Raw genomic sequence first — 18,474 nt, forward strand, 5'->3', positions numbered from 1 at the left:
TTGCTGGGCCACTTTACCTTGTTAGCATAAAAGCTGCCCTACTTAAATCTGTTTTAATTTGCCCAAGCGTCGTCAGGGTATTTCCCATCTACATCTTCGAGTTTCCTGTAGATTTTCCCTACTAACTGCATAATATTCCTTTCTTACTTTTTGAAGTGAACTATGAAACTAAAGTTTTAGGGCAAATAAATGTTTGGCCCTACAAGTGCATTTTCAGGGCCTCCCGTTTTAACAATTGGCTTGCTAATAGCATGCGCTGCTTTTTAAAGGTTGAAGGTAGGAAATTGCTGTAATCGGGAAAAGGTGAGAGAAAATAAATATAATTGTACCCTTTAATCTATTGAAATGTTAAATTTTTGGATTCGGTTTTTTATAATGACACATTGTTGTTCACGAGTAGCTACAATTATAGTCGGAGTTGTAATTAAAAAAAAAAACAATATTTTACTGAATCGTAATAAATATTGAATAGTGAAAAAAAAATCTATAAAATATTTCCTTTATGGTAAAGAGGAAAAGAATATAAAGTTTTAAAAATCATCTACTTTTTTCGGCAAAAAAAGCTGCGCTGTTTTTTTTTTTTTTTTTTACTGGTTCCGCCAATTAAAATGAGCTACCTAAAGTTATTTCCCTAGCGCCTTGCGATATTATCCCTTAATTCAGATGGTTTGGAGCGATTATGCAAAACTAATTTGGACTGTCCAGGGGTAATTATCTCTGACACGGTTAATTAAATCCTTTCAGAGCTTCGCCTTTCCCTTTTGTGGCAGCCCCTCACTTCTCAACACGGAACTTCCTGCTGCTGCTGTCTGCAAGTACCCCAGCCCTAAATCTTAAAGATTCTTTCCATCCCCGCCTCTGCCTGGCCTGGCATCCTAATACCACCCCCCCCCCCCCACCCCAATGGACTCCACAGCAGGAGTAGATACAGTGGGATATACATCCTCAGCTCCCTTAGGTTTGCGCGGAGGTTCTATTTATCCTGCAACATTCCCCGACAGAGCATCCCCTCTGCTTTCCCCAAGGCTACTAGCATTTGTCAAAGAAACAATACAAACAGCCATTCAAGGAAAAGGAAATCAAGCCACACGAAATGAATGCGTAGGGAAGTATAGGTATCTTGTGCCCTGCTCGATGCCTTTAGATGCTGCCCCCGTGGAGAAAGTGGCTACCCGAGAAAGCTCCAGCCCCTGCCACAGGGATCTGCTGTCATTAACTGGGAAAACCAGTCCTACTGAGTCATTATTTTAACTGGGTTACCCTCCTTTCCTTGTGAATTATGTTTCCATTTTTTTTCCTGACGTCTACATTACTGCGTATCCATACATTATAGGTAATAATAACTGCTAATAAATAGCAGAGGTTGTGGGCTCTGTAGAAACTTTGTTAATCTTTTCTTTTGGCCTTTCTTCTGGAGCTCAGAGCAGCTCAAAGGTCATCCACTTTCCTTAAAGGACTGATATTAATTCACCGACAATTTCCCTCTCTTTCCTTCCCCCCCCCCCCCCAACTCCCTCCTTTTCTTTTCTTTCTCTCTGGCAAGAAAAAAAGGGGAAATCGTGAAAAGGGCTCTTTTTTTTTTGTCCTTCAGTGGGAGCGTTTAGACAGTCGAGGAGGTTTTGTCCTGGAACAAAACGTGGGGTTGGGAGGTTTTGTGAAACTGTTGTTTGTTGAAGTGGAGCTAAGAAAAAGCGGCGGCTTTCTCTTCATTGTAAGGAAACCAATGAGTGGTATTTGGAAAACTGTTAGCATTGTGCACTTCTTCTGTGTCCATTGTGAAGCAGTTCCTTTCACCAGTCCTTTTTTTTCAGCCGATCCAGCTGGCCAGACTGAATAGCAGTGCAATGTGTACACGCTTTGTCCCTCCGGCCCTTCAAGTAGCCCCCATTGAATAGACTAAGTTGACACTGCGTGACAGTGAAACAACATAATAAAAAATACATGAGCCCCTGAATAGGAGCAGGCGCATAAATAAATAAAATGGGTGACCAAAACTGGATAAACTGAATGACAAAACGGTGAAAGGGGAACAAAAAGATATTTAACACGCTAGATTAGCATTAGAATGCAATCTACAAGGCAGAACAATTGATGAATAGGTTTACCGGACAAGAAAGAAATAGACTAAATGCCCTTTGAATAGATATGCCTATATATATATATATATATATATATAACTATATATTATATATATAGTTATATAGTTATTATACACTTACATGCAAAAAGTTCTCTCAGAAAATAACACTAATCCAGTATGTTTATTTTAGAATCTGTACATCTGTACTTGTCATGACCAGCGCTGATTTGAAGAAATATTAGTCGGACAGTAAATGCAGCATAACAATAATTATCATTAAGGGCAGGTTGAGTTCCCGTGCACAACACAGGTAAATCTTACTTTTCAGTTTAGCAGCAACTTTCCTTAAGATGCAAGAGTGAGTAGGAGGGTTAATGTTGGTAGACATTTCAAAAAAAAAAAACACGATATTTTTACTTCCAGATGCTTCACGGGAAGATCTTGTGAGCATTTTTTCCCTCAGAAAACCGGGATGAAGTGCAGTTTCATGAGAGCGGGTAATGTTTACAGATCTATACTTTTATGCTTTGGTACCCTTAGCAGATGTAAGTCATTTCTTTCCCATTACTTTTAAACTTCCCTAGGACTCTCTTTCACCAAACGTAGTAAATACGGGTCCTCCTGGCCCTAGAGTGACCTAATAAACGCACATCCACTATGTAATATTTGTGTTTCTAATACAGAGTGGCATCACCAGTAACCAGAAGCAAAGTTTTGCACTTTCATTGTACCTAATGGGGGGGGGGGGGGGGGTTTAGCTCTGCTTTTAAAGTATGTCAAACTCTTTGTTGCTCTCATGGAATAAATTGAAGAATCGGGTCGATCGTTCCCTGATATAAGGAGCTTTTCCTATTTAGACTGAAGCTACTAATGAGAGCCTCAGTGCTGCAAGAAGACCCTTCATGGCGATTCTCTTTCTGCCCACTGCAGGACTGAACAGGTAGCGAATGGCACTGCAGAGATCCTTGGTCAAAGACCATCAAGAGGTTTAAAAGCTGTGTCTTCCCTATCTAGTTTAAGATTAAATTGTATGACATTCGGGGGGAAAAACAAACTTACATCTTTATATTTCCTGACGTGTGGTAAGATATACATCGATCTATGTTCAGGTATGCAACTGGATCGTTTCTGTCTCATGCTAATTCCTTATGGAGATCCTAAACTTAATAATTCCCCACCCCCCACACACACATATTTTGCAAACATTTCGAAATAGTTTCTTTTTATTTTATTGACTACAAGGCCACTCTTCTTTCGCCAAGTTACTTCGAATCTAGTCGTGAATCAATTTCCTTTTGCTTCGAGGAGTCCTGCCTGCTCCAGAGGTTAAACGCGCCAGCAGCAGCTGTCAAGAGGAATCCAGCCTTCAATCGAATGGAACTGATTGAATGGTACTTTGTAATTTCTCCAGCGTACATTGACAAATCTGGGCTCCTTCTGACACTTGGCAAAGATAATATGCCTGCAATCTCTAAGCAGCACGCAACTCGAGCTGTCTGAAATGGATAGTTGGGGCTTGGAAAAGGGAACTGGAGGAACCTGAGGAATGTCCTCTGGTCCATGCAATCCAACTGCTAGAGTTTTCTGTCGCTAGGAAATTTTTCTAGGCACGTCAGAAAAGTTAAATGACACATTTAAAAAATATATATTTTCTTGGAATCCATTTAATATGTTATTGGAGTGGTAAGAAAGAGCGCATTGCTCAATACAGACCTCTGGGCAAAGAATTCTCCTGCTGAAATCAAGCTGCATAGCCAGATTTCTTAGGGGAAGTCTTCTCACGGAAAGGTAATATTGTGTTAAATCAGGTCTTCACAACAGGGCAACAAAACAAGTAATTAGCTTTTTTTTTTTAATGCATGAAGTCTGGAATGCTGAATATTTATACATCATGGTAAACAGCAAAAGCCCTTAGAACAGAATAATTTTGTTTGGGAATCTTTGTTAATGGCGTTACAATGGCTAATTCCACATAGGGAGAAAAGTCAACAATAAATAACTTTATGGAAAGTCTTCCAGGCATCCAAAAGATAACTTGCAATGTCTGGTTTCACGGACAACGTCAGAGCGTAGACCATGGACATTCCCGATGAAAAATACTTTGTTTAATATGTGGAATTCAGTCAATGAAGCTTCACATTTGTCTCTGGAAACTGTAAATATTTACCTCCTTCTGAATTGCACTTTTGATCTCTTAATTTCTGCAGCTCACTTTTGCAATCTTAGCTTACGTTTTCAATCTTAGGTTTAACACTCCTATCATTCATATATTTTTTTTAATCGTACTCTATAGGAATTCCAAGAACGATCGCAGTACTGAAAATGTGGCGCTCCTAAGAGAAAGCAAAGGGACAGTTTCGTTTTCGTTTGATCGGGTTTGGAAGGAAAGGGAATCTGATGTGCAGTGCTCCTGGTGTGAGAAATAGGGTCGATTTTGGAAGAAGGAACTGCTGGACTCTAGCCGTTTTTAGCCACTGGACGTGCATTTGAACATTCACGGCTCTTAGCAGTTGAGGCAAGGTACAAATCCTTGAGCACAGCATCACCAGACCTCCTTAACAGTAAGATCTAAGTCCCCGGGTCTTTCTTTCCTGCCTATTTTTTCTCATTTTCGGATTAGGCAAGCGTATACACTTGCATAGGTATCACAAGGTATCAAGAGTCATATGAGATTTATTTTAGTGGCCTTTGTGATATCAAGCGAGGCCTTCTTTTTACCAGAGGTCTTGATATGTCTTCTGATTGTCTATAGTGCTTGATATCCAAACAGAACGAGGACATACACATGACCTTGGCATGGCTGAGATAAGGGGTCATTTCTCCATCGTTCCAGGCAATGGGGGGGAGGGTCTACTTCGCTGCCTGATTGCTAGGTGTTGCACACATATATTAAATGTTTCACCAGCAGTATCAGGAGCACGTTTAAAATATGTCAAATGATTTTCACAGCTTTCAAGACCTGTATTGAAACATTTCTGCAAAGGAAGCCATCACTAACAAGGAAAAGCTGATTGACATGGATATGCATTTCCCTTCCACCACAAGTCCGATAGCATAAAAGTAATGCCTATTAGCAAGTTTCAGCAGGGATCAGAGACCTGTTGTAGGCTGATATCACAGACAATAATAGGCTTTATTTGTGCACTTCCCTCAGTCACAATCTCTTTGAACCAGGATTTCTCAAGCCGGTACAGAAGTCCTGCCTACATAGTCTAGTTTTCAGGATATCCATAATGAATATGCAAGTAATAGATTTCCATGCATTGTTTTCCTTGTTTGCAAATTTATCTCATGCATATTGCATATGCTCTATCCAAAAGTTTAATAAATAATGTTAGACTGCAACTAAATACAACAGATATTACTCCCTAACGTGGTCTGGTTTTCAGGATATCCATAACGAATATGCAAGTGATAGAAATCCATACATTGTTTTCCTTGTTTGCAAGTCTATCTCATGCATATTGCATATTCTGTATTCAAGAGTTTAATAAATAATGTTAGACTGCAACTATATACGACAGATATTACTCCCTAACATTGGTGTAGCCATGATTCTGGCACCCTTGTTATGGCTGGAGGGGATCCCTAAGCCCTGCCAACTGAAGAGATCTCCAGTGACCAGAACAAGTCACTCTCCCCTACTTGCTGCAATTGGCGATGCTGTCCATGCCTGCCCCCCCCCCCCCCCACCCAAAACAGCAGTGTGTGGCTAGCACTACTGGTTGCAGCAAATAGCGGAGTGACTTGTTCTGGCCACCAGAGGACCTGTTCAGCTAGCAGGGCTTGGGGGATCCCTGCTAGCTTAGGTATTATTTGTTGGGGTCACCGGGGCAGGGTACAAATTGTGTACCCCACCCAAAATAGCTTGTCTGACTCATGCCACTGCTCCCTAAAGAGGAAACTCTTATTGTGAAGAGATCGACTTTGAAAGCCATTCCTTCTTCCAGGTGGTCAAACGTTATCCACTGGCTGCCTAAGGGGCCCTTTTAAAAAGCGGTGGTAAGCCCAACGTGGGCTTCCCGCGCGTTAATCTGGAGCTACTGCTGGCACAACGTGGGTGCCGCTGGCAGTTCCAGCCCCAGCGCACGCCATTTGCCGCGCTACGGAAAAGAGCTGGTCATTTTCTAGCACAGCGGTGATCAGGCAGTGCCACTCGCTACCCAGTTTCTGCCGGATTAGTGCAGAAGCCCTTACCGCCACCTTGATGGGTGGTGGTAAGTGCTCCCCACTCGCATGGCCACGTGGTAAGAGCAATCTTACTGCATGGCCATGGGCATTTTCAGGCATTTTTACCAGCTGCGGGGAATCCAAATAATAGAATACTGCCATTTAGATGCATAACTTAATTGTTATATTAGGCACTAATTGACATTAACAATCAGTAATTGGCTATAATTGGAATTAACTGGTGCTAATTGGGACAAATTTGCAGTTACAGGCATAACTGCACTTAGTATTCTATAACCTTAGGGGGTCTCTTACAAAGGCGTGGTAGCAATTTTACGATGCCTAAAGGAATATATAGGCGTCTCTAGCATTTAGTGTATGCTTATTTTTAGCGTGTGCTAAAACGCTACTGCACCTTTGGAAAAGGACCACTTGCCCCCGGATTCTATTTAGCACGCCTAGAGTTACGTGCGGTTATGCACATAAATCTAGGCATGTTCTATAATTGTGCACAGAGATTAGTTGTTTTAACAAGCTGTTAAGCATTAACAGCTCTTAACAAGCAATACTGAACACTAATTGGCAAAAATAAGAATTTACGCACGTATATTGCTAAGCATATTCTGTCATGTACTGCACATAAATTCTAACATGTGCAGGCAAAAAAGGGGCATGGTTAGGGAGCGTGGAAATGGGCATTTCATGGGCATTCCAAAATCTATGCACTTTTTAAAATAAAATATGGGCCAGTGCTTATAAATCTACGCACAGGGATTTACACCAGCTGCTTGCTGGCATAAATTGACGCACGTAGATTCGGTTGTATAAACTACACCTATGCATATCTGTATGTAGTGTGTGGTGCATGAGTGATTTATGCGTAGTGTGTGCTGCACGTTTGGTATTTTATGTATATATGTGCTGTGTGGTGTGTAGTGAATGGTGTGTGTGGTATATCTGTGGTGTGTCGGTATGTGTATGTGGTGTGTGAGTGTTTCATGTGTAGTTTGCAGTGAGTATGTGGTGCATGTTTGATGTGTACATACCTGTGTGGGGTGTGTGTGTATATGTGCTATGTAGTGTTTGATATGTGTGTGAGTTTCTGCTATGCAGGGTGAGGTGTGACTTGTGTTTGTGCTATGTGGTGTGTATTTTTTATTTTTATTACATTTGTACCCCGCGCTTTCCCACTCATGGCAGGCTCAATGCGGCTTACATGGGGCAATGGAGGGTTAAGTGACTTGCCCAGAGTCACAAGGAGCTGCCTGTGCCTGAAGTGGGAATCGAACTCAGTTCCTCAGCTCCCCAGGACCAAAGTCCACCACCCTAACCACTAGGCCACTCCTCCACTGTGGTCTGTGGTGCATGTTTGGTGTGCATGTATATGTGTGGTGTTTGTGCGTGTGTTATGTGAAGTGAATGGTGTGTGTGCATGTAGTGTGTATTATATGTGTGGTGTGTTGGTATCTGTATGTGGTGTGTGGTGAATGAGTGAGTTATGTGTACTGTGTGCTACATGTTTGGTATGTATGTATATATGTGCTGTGTGGTGTGTGTGTGTGTGGTGTGTAGTGAATGGTGTGTGTGGTATATGTGTAGTGTGTCGGTATGTGTATGTGGTGTGTGATACATGAGTGTTTTATGTGTAGTTTGCAGTGAGTATGTGGTGCATGTTTGATGTGTACATACCTGTGTGGGGTGTGTGTGTATATGTGCTATGTCGTGTTTGATATGCATGTGTGTTTCTGCTATGCAGTGTGTAGTGTATGGTGTGTGCATTTGTGCTGTGCAGTGTGTGTGTGTATGTAGTGTGAGGTGTGTGCCATATACAGAATCAGTTTACACCAGTCATTGAGCTAGAGTGCATGCTCGTTCCTAGAGCTGGGCCTGTAACTGTGGACTTGCCCTAGTATTATAATGTTACTTTCTAATACTCTCTATATAATTGCAAGTTAGTCTCACTTTATTTATTGGAGGAAAAAGACTTCAGATTTTTGCATTTCGACCTTATCGGTATCTATAGGATTGCAAACTGCTACCTCTCCTTTGCAGGTGAATCAACTGCTTTTAAATGGATCAGGTGCAAAATCGTCATCAGTCTGAAAAAACCTCCGTTAATCCAAACAGAGAATGTTCTACAGCCCAGATAAGTGTTTGATGATAATACATTCAGATCATATATAAATACTGCACTACAAATAAGTCGTGTACTAAGAAAATAACGGAGGTTGACGATTTTGCACCTGATCCATATTAAAGCAGTTGATTCACCTGCAAAGGAGAGGTAGCAGTTTGCAATCCTATAGATACCGATAAGGTCGAAATGCAAAAATCTGAAGTCTTTTTCCTCCAATAAATAAAGAGAGACTAACTTGCAATTATATAGAGAGTATTAGAAAGTAAGGCTATTAGCAAGTACTCACTAAGTAATAACTAGTATTATAATGGCAATTGCCATTATACAATGCATGCTTAGTGCATGCACCTTAGATGCCTAAATTTAGGTGACCTTTTGAGAATTACCTCCTAGAGGGTGATTTCTATAGGTGGCACCCAAAAAATCAGAGCTGAAAAAAACTGTGCTGGGGGGGGGGGGGGGGAAATTTTTATATATGGTGCCTAAAAATCCACGCAGAAAACAGTGCTAAGTGTATATTCTATAAGAGGCGCCTAGATTTAGGCACGGTATATAGAATATGCTTAGCTGATATATCAGTGCCTAAAACTACGAGCATCCATTTACACCAACAAAAACATGGCGTAAATCCCTGCGCGTAAATTTATGTGCAGAACTCCTTCCATCATCCTGGCTCTCTGGGACAGGTTTTTCCAACTCCCTTCTCTTGCCTTTCTCCTGACCTCCTCTGGGGGCTGTTGGGGATTGAAGTTCCTGTTTCTAACATGGGACCTACTCAGGGTCTGCTGGGAACTGTAGTCTTTTCCTTTTCTCCATCCCCCAGGGGAAAAGACTCCTTCCTTTCTCTGCCCAGTCTCCCTCTAGAGCCTCCTCATTCCTCCATGTGCCTTCATTCTCCCTCTCACCCTCATATTCCTCACAGCATCCATTTACACCAACAAAAACATAGCGTAAATCCCAGCGCGTAAATTTATGTGCAGAGCTCCTTCCATCATCCTGGCTCTCTGGGACAGGTTTTTCCAACTACCTTCTCTTGCCTTTCTCCTGACCTCCTCTGGGGGCTGTTGGGGATTGAAGTTCCCATTTCTAACATGGGACCTACTCAGGGGCTGCTGGGAATTGTAGTCTTTTCCTTTTCTCCAATCCCCAGGGGAAAAGAGTCCTTCCTTTCTCTACCCAGTCTCCCTCCCCGTCGAGCCTCCTCGTTCCTCCATGTGCCTTCATTCTCCCTCTCACCCTCATATTCCTCACAGCATCCATTTACACCAACAAAAACATGGCGTAAATCCCGGCACGTAAATTTATGTGCAGAGAGCCATATTCTGTCACTACGTGCACAAATTTCAGAACACCCACAAAATGCCCATTTCCACGCCCATAACCATGCCCCTTTTCTCTGCACACTTTAGAATTTAGGCGCAGTGCGTTACAGAATATACTTAGTGAGTTGTGTGCGTAAGCCACATTGAGCCTGCAAATAGGTGGGAAAATGTGGGATACAAATGTTATAAATAAATAAATTCTAATTTTTGCCAATTAGTGCTCATTATTGCTTGTTAAAAGCTGTTATCAAGCTAATTAGCTTGTTAAGCCAATTAAGTTACACACGTTATTATAGAATCCACCTAGATTTCAGCATAGAACTCTAGGTGCATGTTACACCGGGAAATGTGAGCCCTTGTGCCCCGACTGAGCACGGCGAAGATGGAGTGACACCGCACTCGGTCAGGCAGCCAGACAACCCCTAGCTTCACCTGGGAAGCAACCGACGTTCCCTGAGAGTTGAGCCATCAGGTGCGGGCAGCCACCAGGACTTCTGGAACCGGCGGGGTTGCACGGCCACCAACCCAACAGGTGAGAGTAAGCACAGTCCAGGAACAAAGGGGTCAGCAGTGCAGCGAGTAATCAGGAAACAGTCCGAGGTCTGGGCAGGCAGCAACACAACTCGAAGTCAAGAAACAATCCAAGGTCTGTTACACAGGAAACACTGGAACAAGGTAGCCGTCCAGGAACATGAAACGAGAACCACGACCTCTATGCAGCAGAAGCCAAAGCATGGAAGGACTGGAAGCAGGGCTTTAAATAGTACAGGAATTAGGCTCAACCATGTGCAGCTGTACCAAGATGGCTGCCCCCATCAGAGGAGATGCTCAACGCCCAAATATGGGCTTGCTTCCTGAAGCAGTTCAGCTCCAAGATGGCTGCCACCACCTGAGATGCCCATCACCAAGATGGCCGCCCTAATCTGGAGATACCCACATCCAAGATGGCCACCGCATCCTCGAATGCCCATACCCTGCGCAAGCAGACTGCACCTCTGGAGGAGTGTAGCAGAGTGTAACAGTGCACTATATAGAATCCAGGGGTTAGCGCTATTTTATTAACCTCACCTAAAGTTAGGCACGGTTTATAGAATATGTATAGCGCCCGTTCTTGTGACTAAAAATTTAGGCACAATCATATTCATGAACGCCCATGACCCGACCATGCCCCTCCCATGGCCACACCCCGTTGAGATCCACGAATTAGGATTTATATGCACCACTTTACAGAATACGCTTAGAAAGTTGTGCACGTAAATTCTAATTAGTGCCAATTAGTGCCAATAATTACTTGCTAGTAGCCAATTATCAATGCCGATTGGCTTGTTAACCAATTAAGTTGGCCACATTGTCAAATTTGTACACTCAACTTGAGGCACCATATATAGAGTCTGGGGGTAGTTGGCCAATGGCAGTCCATTTTTTTCCTTAATGGCAGTCCATTTTTTGGTTTCTTATATAGAACAAGGTAAATATTCCATAACTATTTGCATTTTCCCTGAGTCGTTTGTGGCCTGTTCTGGTCCTTGGAAGACATCACCTATCCCTCCTTTATATTTACTCCATTCTTACTTCATAGGGTTTTTTTCCTGCTCTACCTTGAGTTGACTATTTACATTAAATCAGAAAAAGGCTGACAATTACTTCATTCAAGTATTTACAGACCCCATAATGGTTCATGATTCTACATTGATAGGATCAGTTTCATCTCACCAGTTAAGCATCTACTTTAGGGGCCCTTCTATGAAGGGGTATTAAGCCCTTAATATGTGGTTAGTACTTGCTAATAGGCTACTGCAAAACACATTAAAGGATTTTGCGGTATTTTGCTGCTATTGTGCAGTAACCCATGCATTTAGCTATTTTTTAAAAATATTTTTGGTGGGGGCATGTCATGGGTGGAGAGTGGGCCCCTCGATATTTAAAAGCAGTTAACATGCCAGGATCGCTATCTGGTTAGTTAATTGCCCCATAGCTGGCTACCTGCAAATTTTCAGCGGGACATGGCCAGCCATAACCCGCTGAAAATTTGAGATTAACAGGTAGCAGATAGCTGGTTAGATTGTACACTATAGCCAGCTATCTGCTGATTTTCAGCGCATTGCCAGCTAAGTCTGGCGGCCATATTTGGCTGCGTGAATACCAGGCCTATCTTTGACCAGTTCAAACTTAACTGGACAGCGCTGAATATTGGCATGGTCGGTTTAGTTTGAACCAGCCAAAAATAAACCGGATATTCAATGCCGGTCACTGAAAATGGCCTGGCGTTGAATATCCAGGTTCAACGCCAACCTCAGGAGTTAGCTGGGAATCCTCCCGCGGTCCTCAATATTAGGCCCTGGGTGTTCCTGTATTATCCTGCTGGCATTTATGTTAATTTATTGCAGGTACTATTTGCTAATGCAAACATTAATGCACTGCCTGCAAAAGAAAAAGCCTTACAAAAATGCCATGGTAAATCTGGGCTTAGCGTGTGGGAAAGTCCCACATTAAAACATGCTAAGCCCAGATTTTACCACATGTTAGTAAAAGGGCCCCTTAGTTTTTCTCCGTTATGGTGATTTTGCTCATTTTGCCCGTGTGTCTTGTCTGTGTGTTTTCAACAGACTGTAAGTTCCATATAGTAGAGGTTCATGGGGGGGGGGGGGGGGGGGGGGGCATGATGTCAAAATGGAGAGAAGTAGAGGTCTTTGTCCTAGTTCTTGGAATAAAAGGATTTTCAAGCAACATCTCCTGAATTGGTTTGTCATTTGGTTGACTCTACTTCGCCCTGTTTTGGCTTTCTTCTTCTTAGAGGTTCCCTTCCTGTTTGCCCTCTGGGGCAATTAGGTAACAGTCTGCCTATATGCCCAGAGGTTATCTGATTGGTGCATTTTCTGTAAAGGAAAGTAGGCACTTACCCCTGGATTCTATATATCGCGCCTAGTTTTCCGCGCCAAAATGCGAGCATATTCTATAACAATGTGTATAACTTAATTGGCTTAACAAGCTAATCAGCATTGATAACAGCACTTAACAAGCAATAATGAGCACTAATTGGCAATAATTAGAATTTACGTGCACAACTCGCTGAGGGGTTCTTTTACTAAGGTGTGCCGAAAAATGGCCTACGCTAGTGTAGGCGCATGTTTTGGACATGCACAGGTCCATTTTTCAGCATACCTGTAAAAAAGGCCTTTTTTGGCTGAAAATGAACATGCGGCAAAATAAAAATTGGCGCGCATTCATTTTGGGCCTGAGACTTTACCGCCACCCATTGACTTAGCGGTAAGGTCTCACGCCTTAAGTGGGCAGTAATCATCAGTGTGCACTGTTGATTACCGCCCAGTTATCGCCGCATTCCAGAAAATAAAAAATATTTTCTGACATGCGTATGCCGGGTGGTAGTTCCAAATTGATGTGCGTTGGATGCACATAGGTGTCTACACGCCTTAGTAAAAGGGCCCCTAAGTGTACTCTGTAATACAGAATGCCTAAATTTTAATGTGCGCAACCAAAAAGGGGTTTGGTTATAGGCAGGAAAATGGACAATTCGTGGGTGTTCCAAAATTTACATGCAGTGTTATAGAATATGACCCTCTATTCCTAAATCTACACACCAGTATGTAAATCAAGTAAAATGTGGCCTGAATGGATGCGACCAAATTTGGTCACATGGAGAGGCGCTCGGAGTATACCGCACAGAAAGTTAAGCCCATTCTATTAAATTTAGGTGTACTTTGAGTACACCTCTGGCCCAAGGCCCATTTCTGACACAATTGAAACAGGCGCTAGCAAGGTTTTCCTCAGAGTGTGTATGTTTGAGAGAGTGTGTGTGAGAGTGACTGTGTGTGAGAGAGAGAGAGTGAATCTGCGTGTGTGTGTGTGACACAGAGAGTGAGACTGGGTGCGAGTGTGTCTGTGAGAGTGTGTGTGCCTGGGGCCCCTCCCTCCCACCCAGTTCCAGTGTCCCCCCTTCCTCTGTGTTCCAGGGTCGTCGTTCCCCCTCCCTCCCTCCCTCTGAGTTCCAGGGTTGTCCCCCTGGTTTTTTTTGGTTTTTTTTTAGTTTTTGTACAGGTGGTGCATTCCCCCCCTCCTCCCCTCTCGTCCCCTCCTCCAAGTTCCAGACCCCCCTCCCTCCCTCCCCCCCAGTTCCAGACACCCCTCCGAATTCCAGACCCCCTCCCCCCTCTGAATTCCAGACCCCCCTCCGAGTTCCAGACCCCTCCCGCTCTCCGAGTTCCAGACCCCACCTCCCTGCCTCCCTCCGATTTGCGGATCCCCCTTCCTCCGATTTCCCCCCCCCCCTCGGAGTTCCTGACCCCTGGACCCCCGTGCCGCGACCCTCTCGAGCCCCCTTCCCGCATCCAACCCTCAGGGCTTCGGAGCCCATCTGTGAAGAAAGTTACGGACACAGGCAGGCAGACGCATAGAATGTTGGAGGTGAGAATTATTATATAGGACTAGCTTAAATGCACTTATGTGAACATACACGCATATATGCTAGTATTTCAAACATTTATGTGCATAGCTGGCAATTAAATATTAGCACCTACTCTAATAGAATTACCCCATCCCCTTCATTCTATAATCTTAGCTCCTAAATGTAAGTGCCTGTATGGGTGAATGTTACTTTCATGCATGTAAGAACTGTTGGGTATTAAGCAGCATTTTGCAAACTTAACACACAGCCCGCATAGGACTAAATTTTATAAATGGTCCCTAAAAAAACAGGTGCTGAAAAAAAAGCACTTAGCGCTGTTCTATAAACAGCGTTTAAAGTTGGGCATTGCTTATAGAATAGCGCTCAGCACCGGGAACCATGACTACATTTAGGAATGACCATTTACACCAATGAAACCTTGGTATAAATCCCGTGCGGATCCCCATTATTCTATAGCAGCATACATGCACAGGGGACGGACCTGTCTTTGACTTTGTGAAATGATGTCTTATTAAAACCTATGAGGGCTACCTGGCACGCTCTACTCAAATACTGGCATTGCACACCTACTTACACGGATTTTTTGCCCCTAGAAGGGAATTTGGCTTTCACTCTGGGGATAGATTCAGAACTGGGGCATGCAGGGATACTTGGAATGCCCTCCCGCGGGAGGTGGTGGAGATGAAAACGGTAACGGAATTCAGAAATGCTGAACAGGGAGAGAGAAAGGGGGAAGGATGAGACAGTGGGATAACATAAGAACATAAGAATAGCCATATTGGGTCAGACCAATGGTCCATCTAGCTCAATATCCTGCTTCCAACAGTGACCAATTCAGGTCACAAGTACCTAGCAACATTCCATGCTACCAATCCCAGGGCAAGCAGTGGCTTCCCCTATGTCTATCTCAATAGCAGACTATGGACTTTTCATCCAGGAACTTGTCCAAAACGTTTTAAAACCCAAATACACTAACTACTGATACCTCAACCTCTGACAATGAGTTACAGAGCTTGACTATTCACTGACAGACAGATGATCAAAACCCCGCGCTGTTCCAAACAGAGCTCCAAAAATAGCACTGGAACAGCGTGGGACGTTATTAGACCTATGATCAGAGATAACTGCATGCAAATTTAAGCACGCAATTATCTCTGATCATGGGGTAGAAGTGCGGGAGAATTGTGCCTGAGCATGCACTCAGCACAATCCTCCTGCACTTGTTTGACAGGTCTGGGCTGTCAAAAGCCCAAACCTGTCAAACACAGGGGCTGGAGGTCCATGGGATCACCAGGCCCCAACTACCCCTGCCCCGAGCAATGGGGGCTGGAGGTCCGGTGGACCTCCGGTCCCCCTGACAATCCCCCCCAGGTTCAGGGAGGGCTGGAGATCCAGTGGGTCTCCAGCCCCCCTAACTCCTCCAGCAAAGGGTCCCTGGTGGCCTAGTGGGAGAGCAACCAACCCCCCCCCCCCCCCCCAGCAACAGGGGGGATGGAGGTCCATTGGACCTCCGGTCCCCCCCGATGATCCTCCCCCCCCCCCCAGGTTCAGGGAGGGCAGGAGATCCGGGTTTGCCGCACCCAGTGACCCAATCTTTGGCGCGCTGGCCGCTGATCATTGGGGATGAATATGTTTAGCCCTGTTTACCATGCATTTGCATGCTAGTTGTGTTCAGAGACCTCGAGCGTGTTGTTTCACACGCTCGAGGGCTCTGATCATGGGGCATTAGCAAACGCCGGTGCTGGTATGGCGCTAACAGCCTCTAGCGCCGGCATTTGCTTCTGATCATCCCCCTGTCAGTGAAAAAATATTCCTTCCTGTTCATTTTAAAAGTACTACCATGTAACTTCTTTTAGTGTCCCCTAGTGTTTGTACTTTTTGAAAGAGTAAGACCAGTAGGATGCTCAAAGTTAGGATCATAGAGCACCGTAGCTGCATTAAGAGACAAATTAAGACAGCACCATTGGTCGAGCATTGGATACAGGCTGAACATAATTGTGATGATATAAAATTTTTTATTTTTAAAACTTTTAAAAGCGGTTGGTGTGGTGGCAATTTGGATACTACGTTGTTAAGAGCTGAACAGCGTGCTATTTATGAATTAAATTCAGTATTTCCGAATGGTTCAAATAAGGATTTAGAATTTATACACTTCTTGTGATGAATATTTCTTGATTTTATTTGTTAACCTCAAATTGGCACATACGGACATCTGTTTTCCATCTATTATCCTTAATTTGATTTTCATTTTTTTGTTACAAAATTTTCCAATTGGCTATTATTATTTTTTGATTTATTATATATCTGCGTTATATGCAATGTTATTTTACAATTTGTTATCCTTTGAATCATATTTTTTGAATTATACATATATTTCATTCATTACATTCATCCGTAGGTGATTCTACGTTGCTTAAATGATGTTTACAGTTCATACATTATATGTTCATTTTTATTTCATTTTATTCATTTCTCATTTTTATTCATTTATCTTTAGTGCTTTCGGAATTGCAGTATCCGGTGATATATTTTGAGTCATATTGAGACTTGTTTGGATGTCTATAACAATTTATATCGTCTGTCTTCAGACGGGTTTTGACGTTTGTCTTTTTGTTTTAACATATTAGTATCCTTATTTATTACGGATTTTTATAGTACTAATGGTAAAGCTTCAGCTCACATACAATTTTTTTTTTTTTTTTTAAATTATTATGGGTCTCCTTCCCTTTTTATTTCGTAAAGCATTTGGACCACAATCGCCCGATGCTTCATCTTCGTCTCTTTCACACAGAGCGAGGTCAAGATGAGGCACTATGATTTGAATTCAGGGGGGCCCGGTGGTGGACGGAGGGGGGCGGGTGGAGGGGACTGCGGCACCGGGCCCCTCTTTCAGGGAATTTTGGCTCCCATGCCCCCCCTCTCGGTGGCCCTGCCCGTTGTTATAGAATATGCTTCCAATTCAGCACAGATCTCTGGGCACGCTATGTAGAATCCGGGAGTTGGCGGCTAACCTGGTCACCAGCTATGTTGCGTGACATAGCCAGTTAGCGCCAATATTCGTTGGCTGACCAGCTAAGTTTAGTGGCCAGATAGACCCACGTAAATAGCAGATCTATCTCTGGCCGCTATAACTTAGCCAGTCAGCCAATGAATAATGTCTTAACCAGCTAGGTCTTCAGCGACCATAAAACCCAGAAATTCAATGCCGGTCACCAGATATGACCCCAGCATAGAATTTCCAAGTTCACAGCTGACCATGGGAGTTAGCCAGGCTCCCACCCTAAGTCTCAATATCGAACCCCACGTTCTTAATGGACTTTGATGAAAGAATGAAGACTATCTACTATATTCAATATAGTTGATGTATATAATTATTATTCTGATGCCACAGAACTTACATATGCAATTTTCTTAGCAGGAAAGCTATGTGTATAGGGCAGGGGTCCTCATCTCAGCCCAGTCCTCGGAACACAGCCAGTTGGGTTTTCAGGTTATCAAAAATGAATATGCATGAGATAGATTTGCATACCAAGGAGGCAGTGCATGCAGATCTATCTCATGTATATTCATTGTGTATACCTTGAAAAACTTGACTGGCTAGTTATGCTCTGAGGACTGGGTTGAGGAGCACTGGCATAGAATGATAAAGAAGATGGGAGGAAATTGGTGTTAGCATAAGTTTCTCCAATACTTTCTATGTAGAACACCTAGAAATGTATGACTTATACATTTGGGAAAAACAAAGCAAAAGCAGAAATCTTGCATGTTTATAAAAATGTTTGGGTAACTAATAGATCATCAAACTATGCAAGTAGATTAGAAAACTGAGCAGGATATGGCGCCAACTAATGACCGTAGGCATTATTAACCAATAGCAAAGCAGCTTTAAAAATGTTTGGTGACATCAAAATGTACTCTGACCTCCCTGAGATTTCAACTGAATAGACCTGTTTACTGTAACAAAAGAGTGAAAAGAGAGAACGTTATTTTAAGCATCAAAGGCACTTTGAAATGTGATCTTGGGATGCTCTATTATCGATGCAGAAATTTGAAGGAAATTAGATGAAGAGTTATAAATTTCTTTGACGGTGGATGAAGTACAGCTGGATCTTGAAGATGACAAATAAAAATATAATGATCCTATACGGGCAGTTTTCCTCTAGGAAACTAGGCTAAAAACTAGTAAAGGGGGAAAAAAGGGTGACAGGAAATGGAGAAATAAAATGAAAATATATTGAAGCAATCAAAATTTTAAACCTTAATGCACATAAAATGAAAATTGGTTGCTATAATCTAAAAATACTAAAACAGAATTGGTTGAAAATGTAGAAGAAATGTCCAG

Source organism: Microcaecilia unicolor, chromosome 4 (assembly GCF_901765095.1).
Source record: "Microcaecilia unicolor chromosome 4, aMicUni1.1, whole genome shotgun sequence".
Lineage (NCBI taxonomy): Eukaryota > Metazoa > Chordata > Amphibia > Gymnophiona > Siphonopidae > Microcaecilia > Microcaecilia unicolor.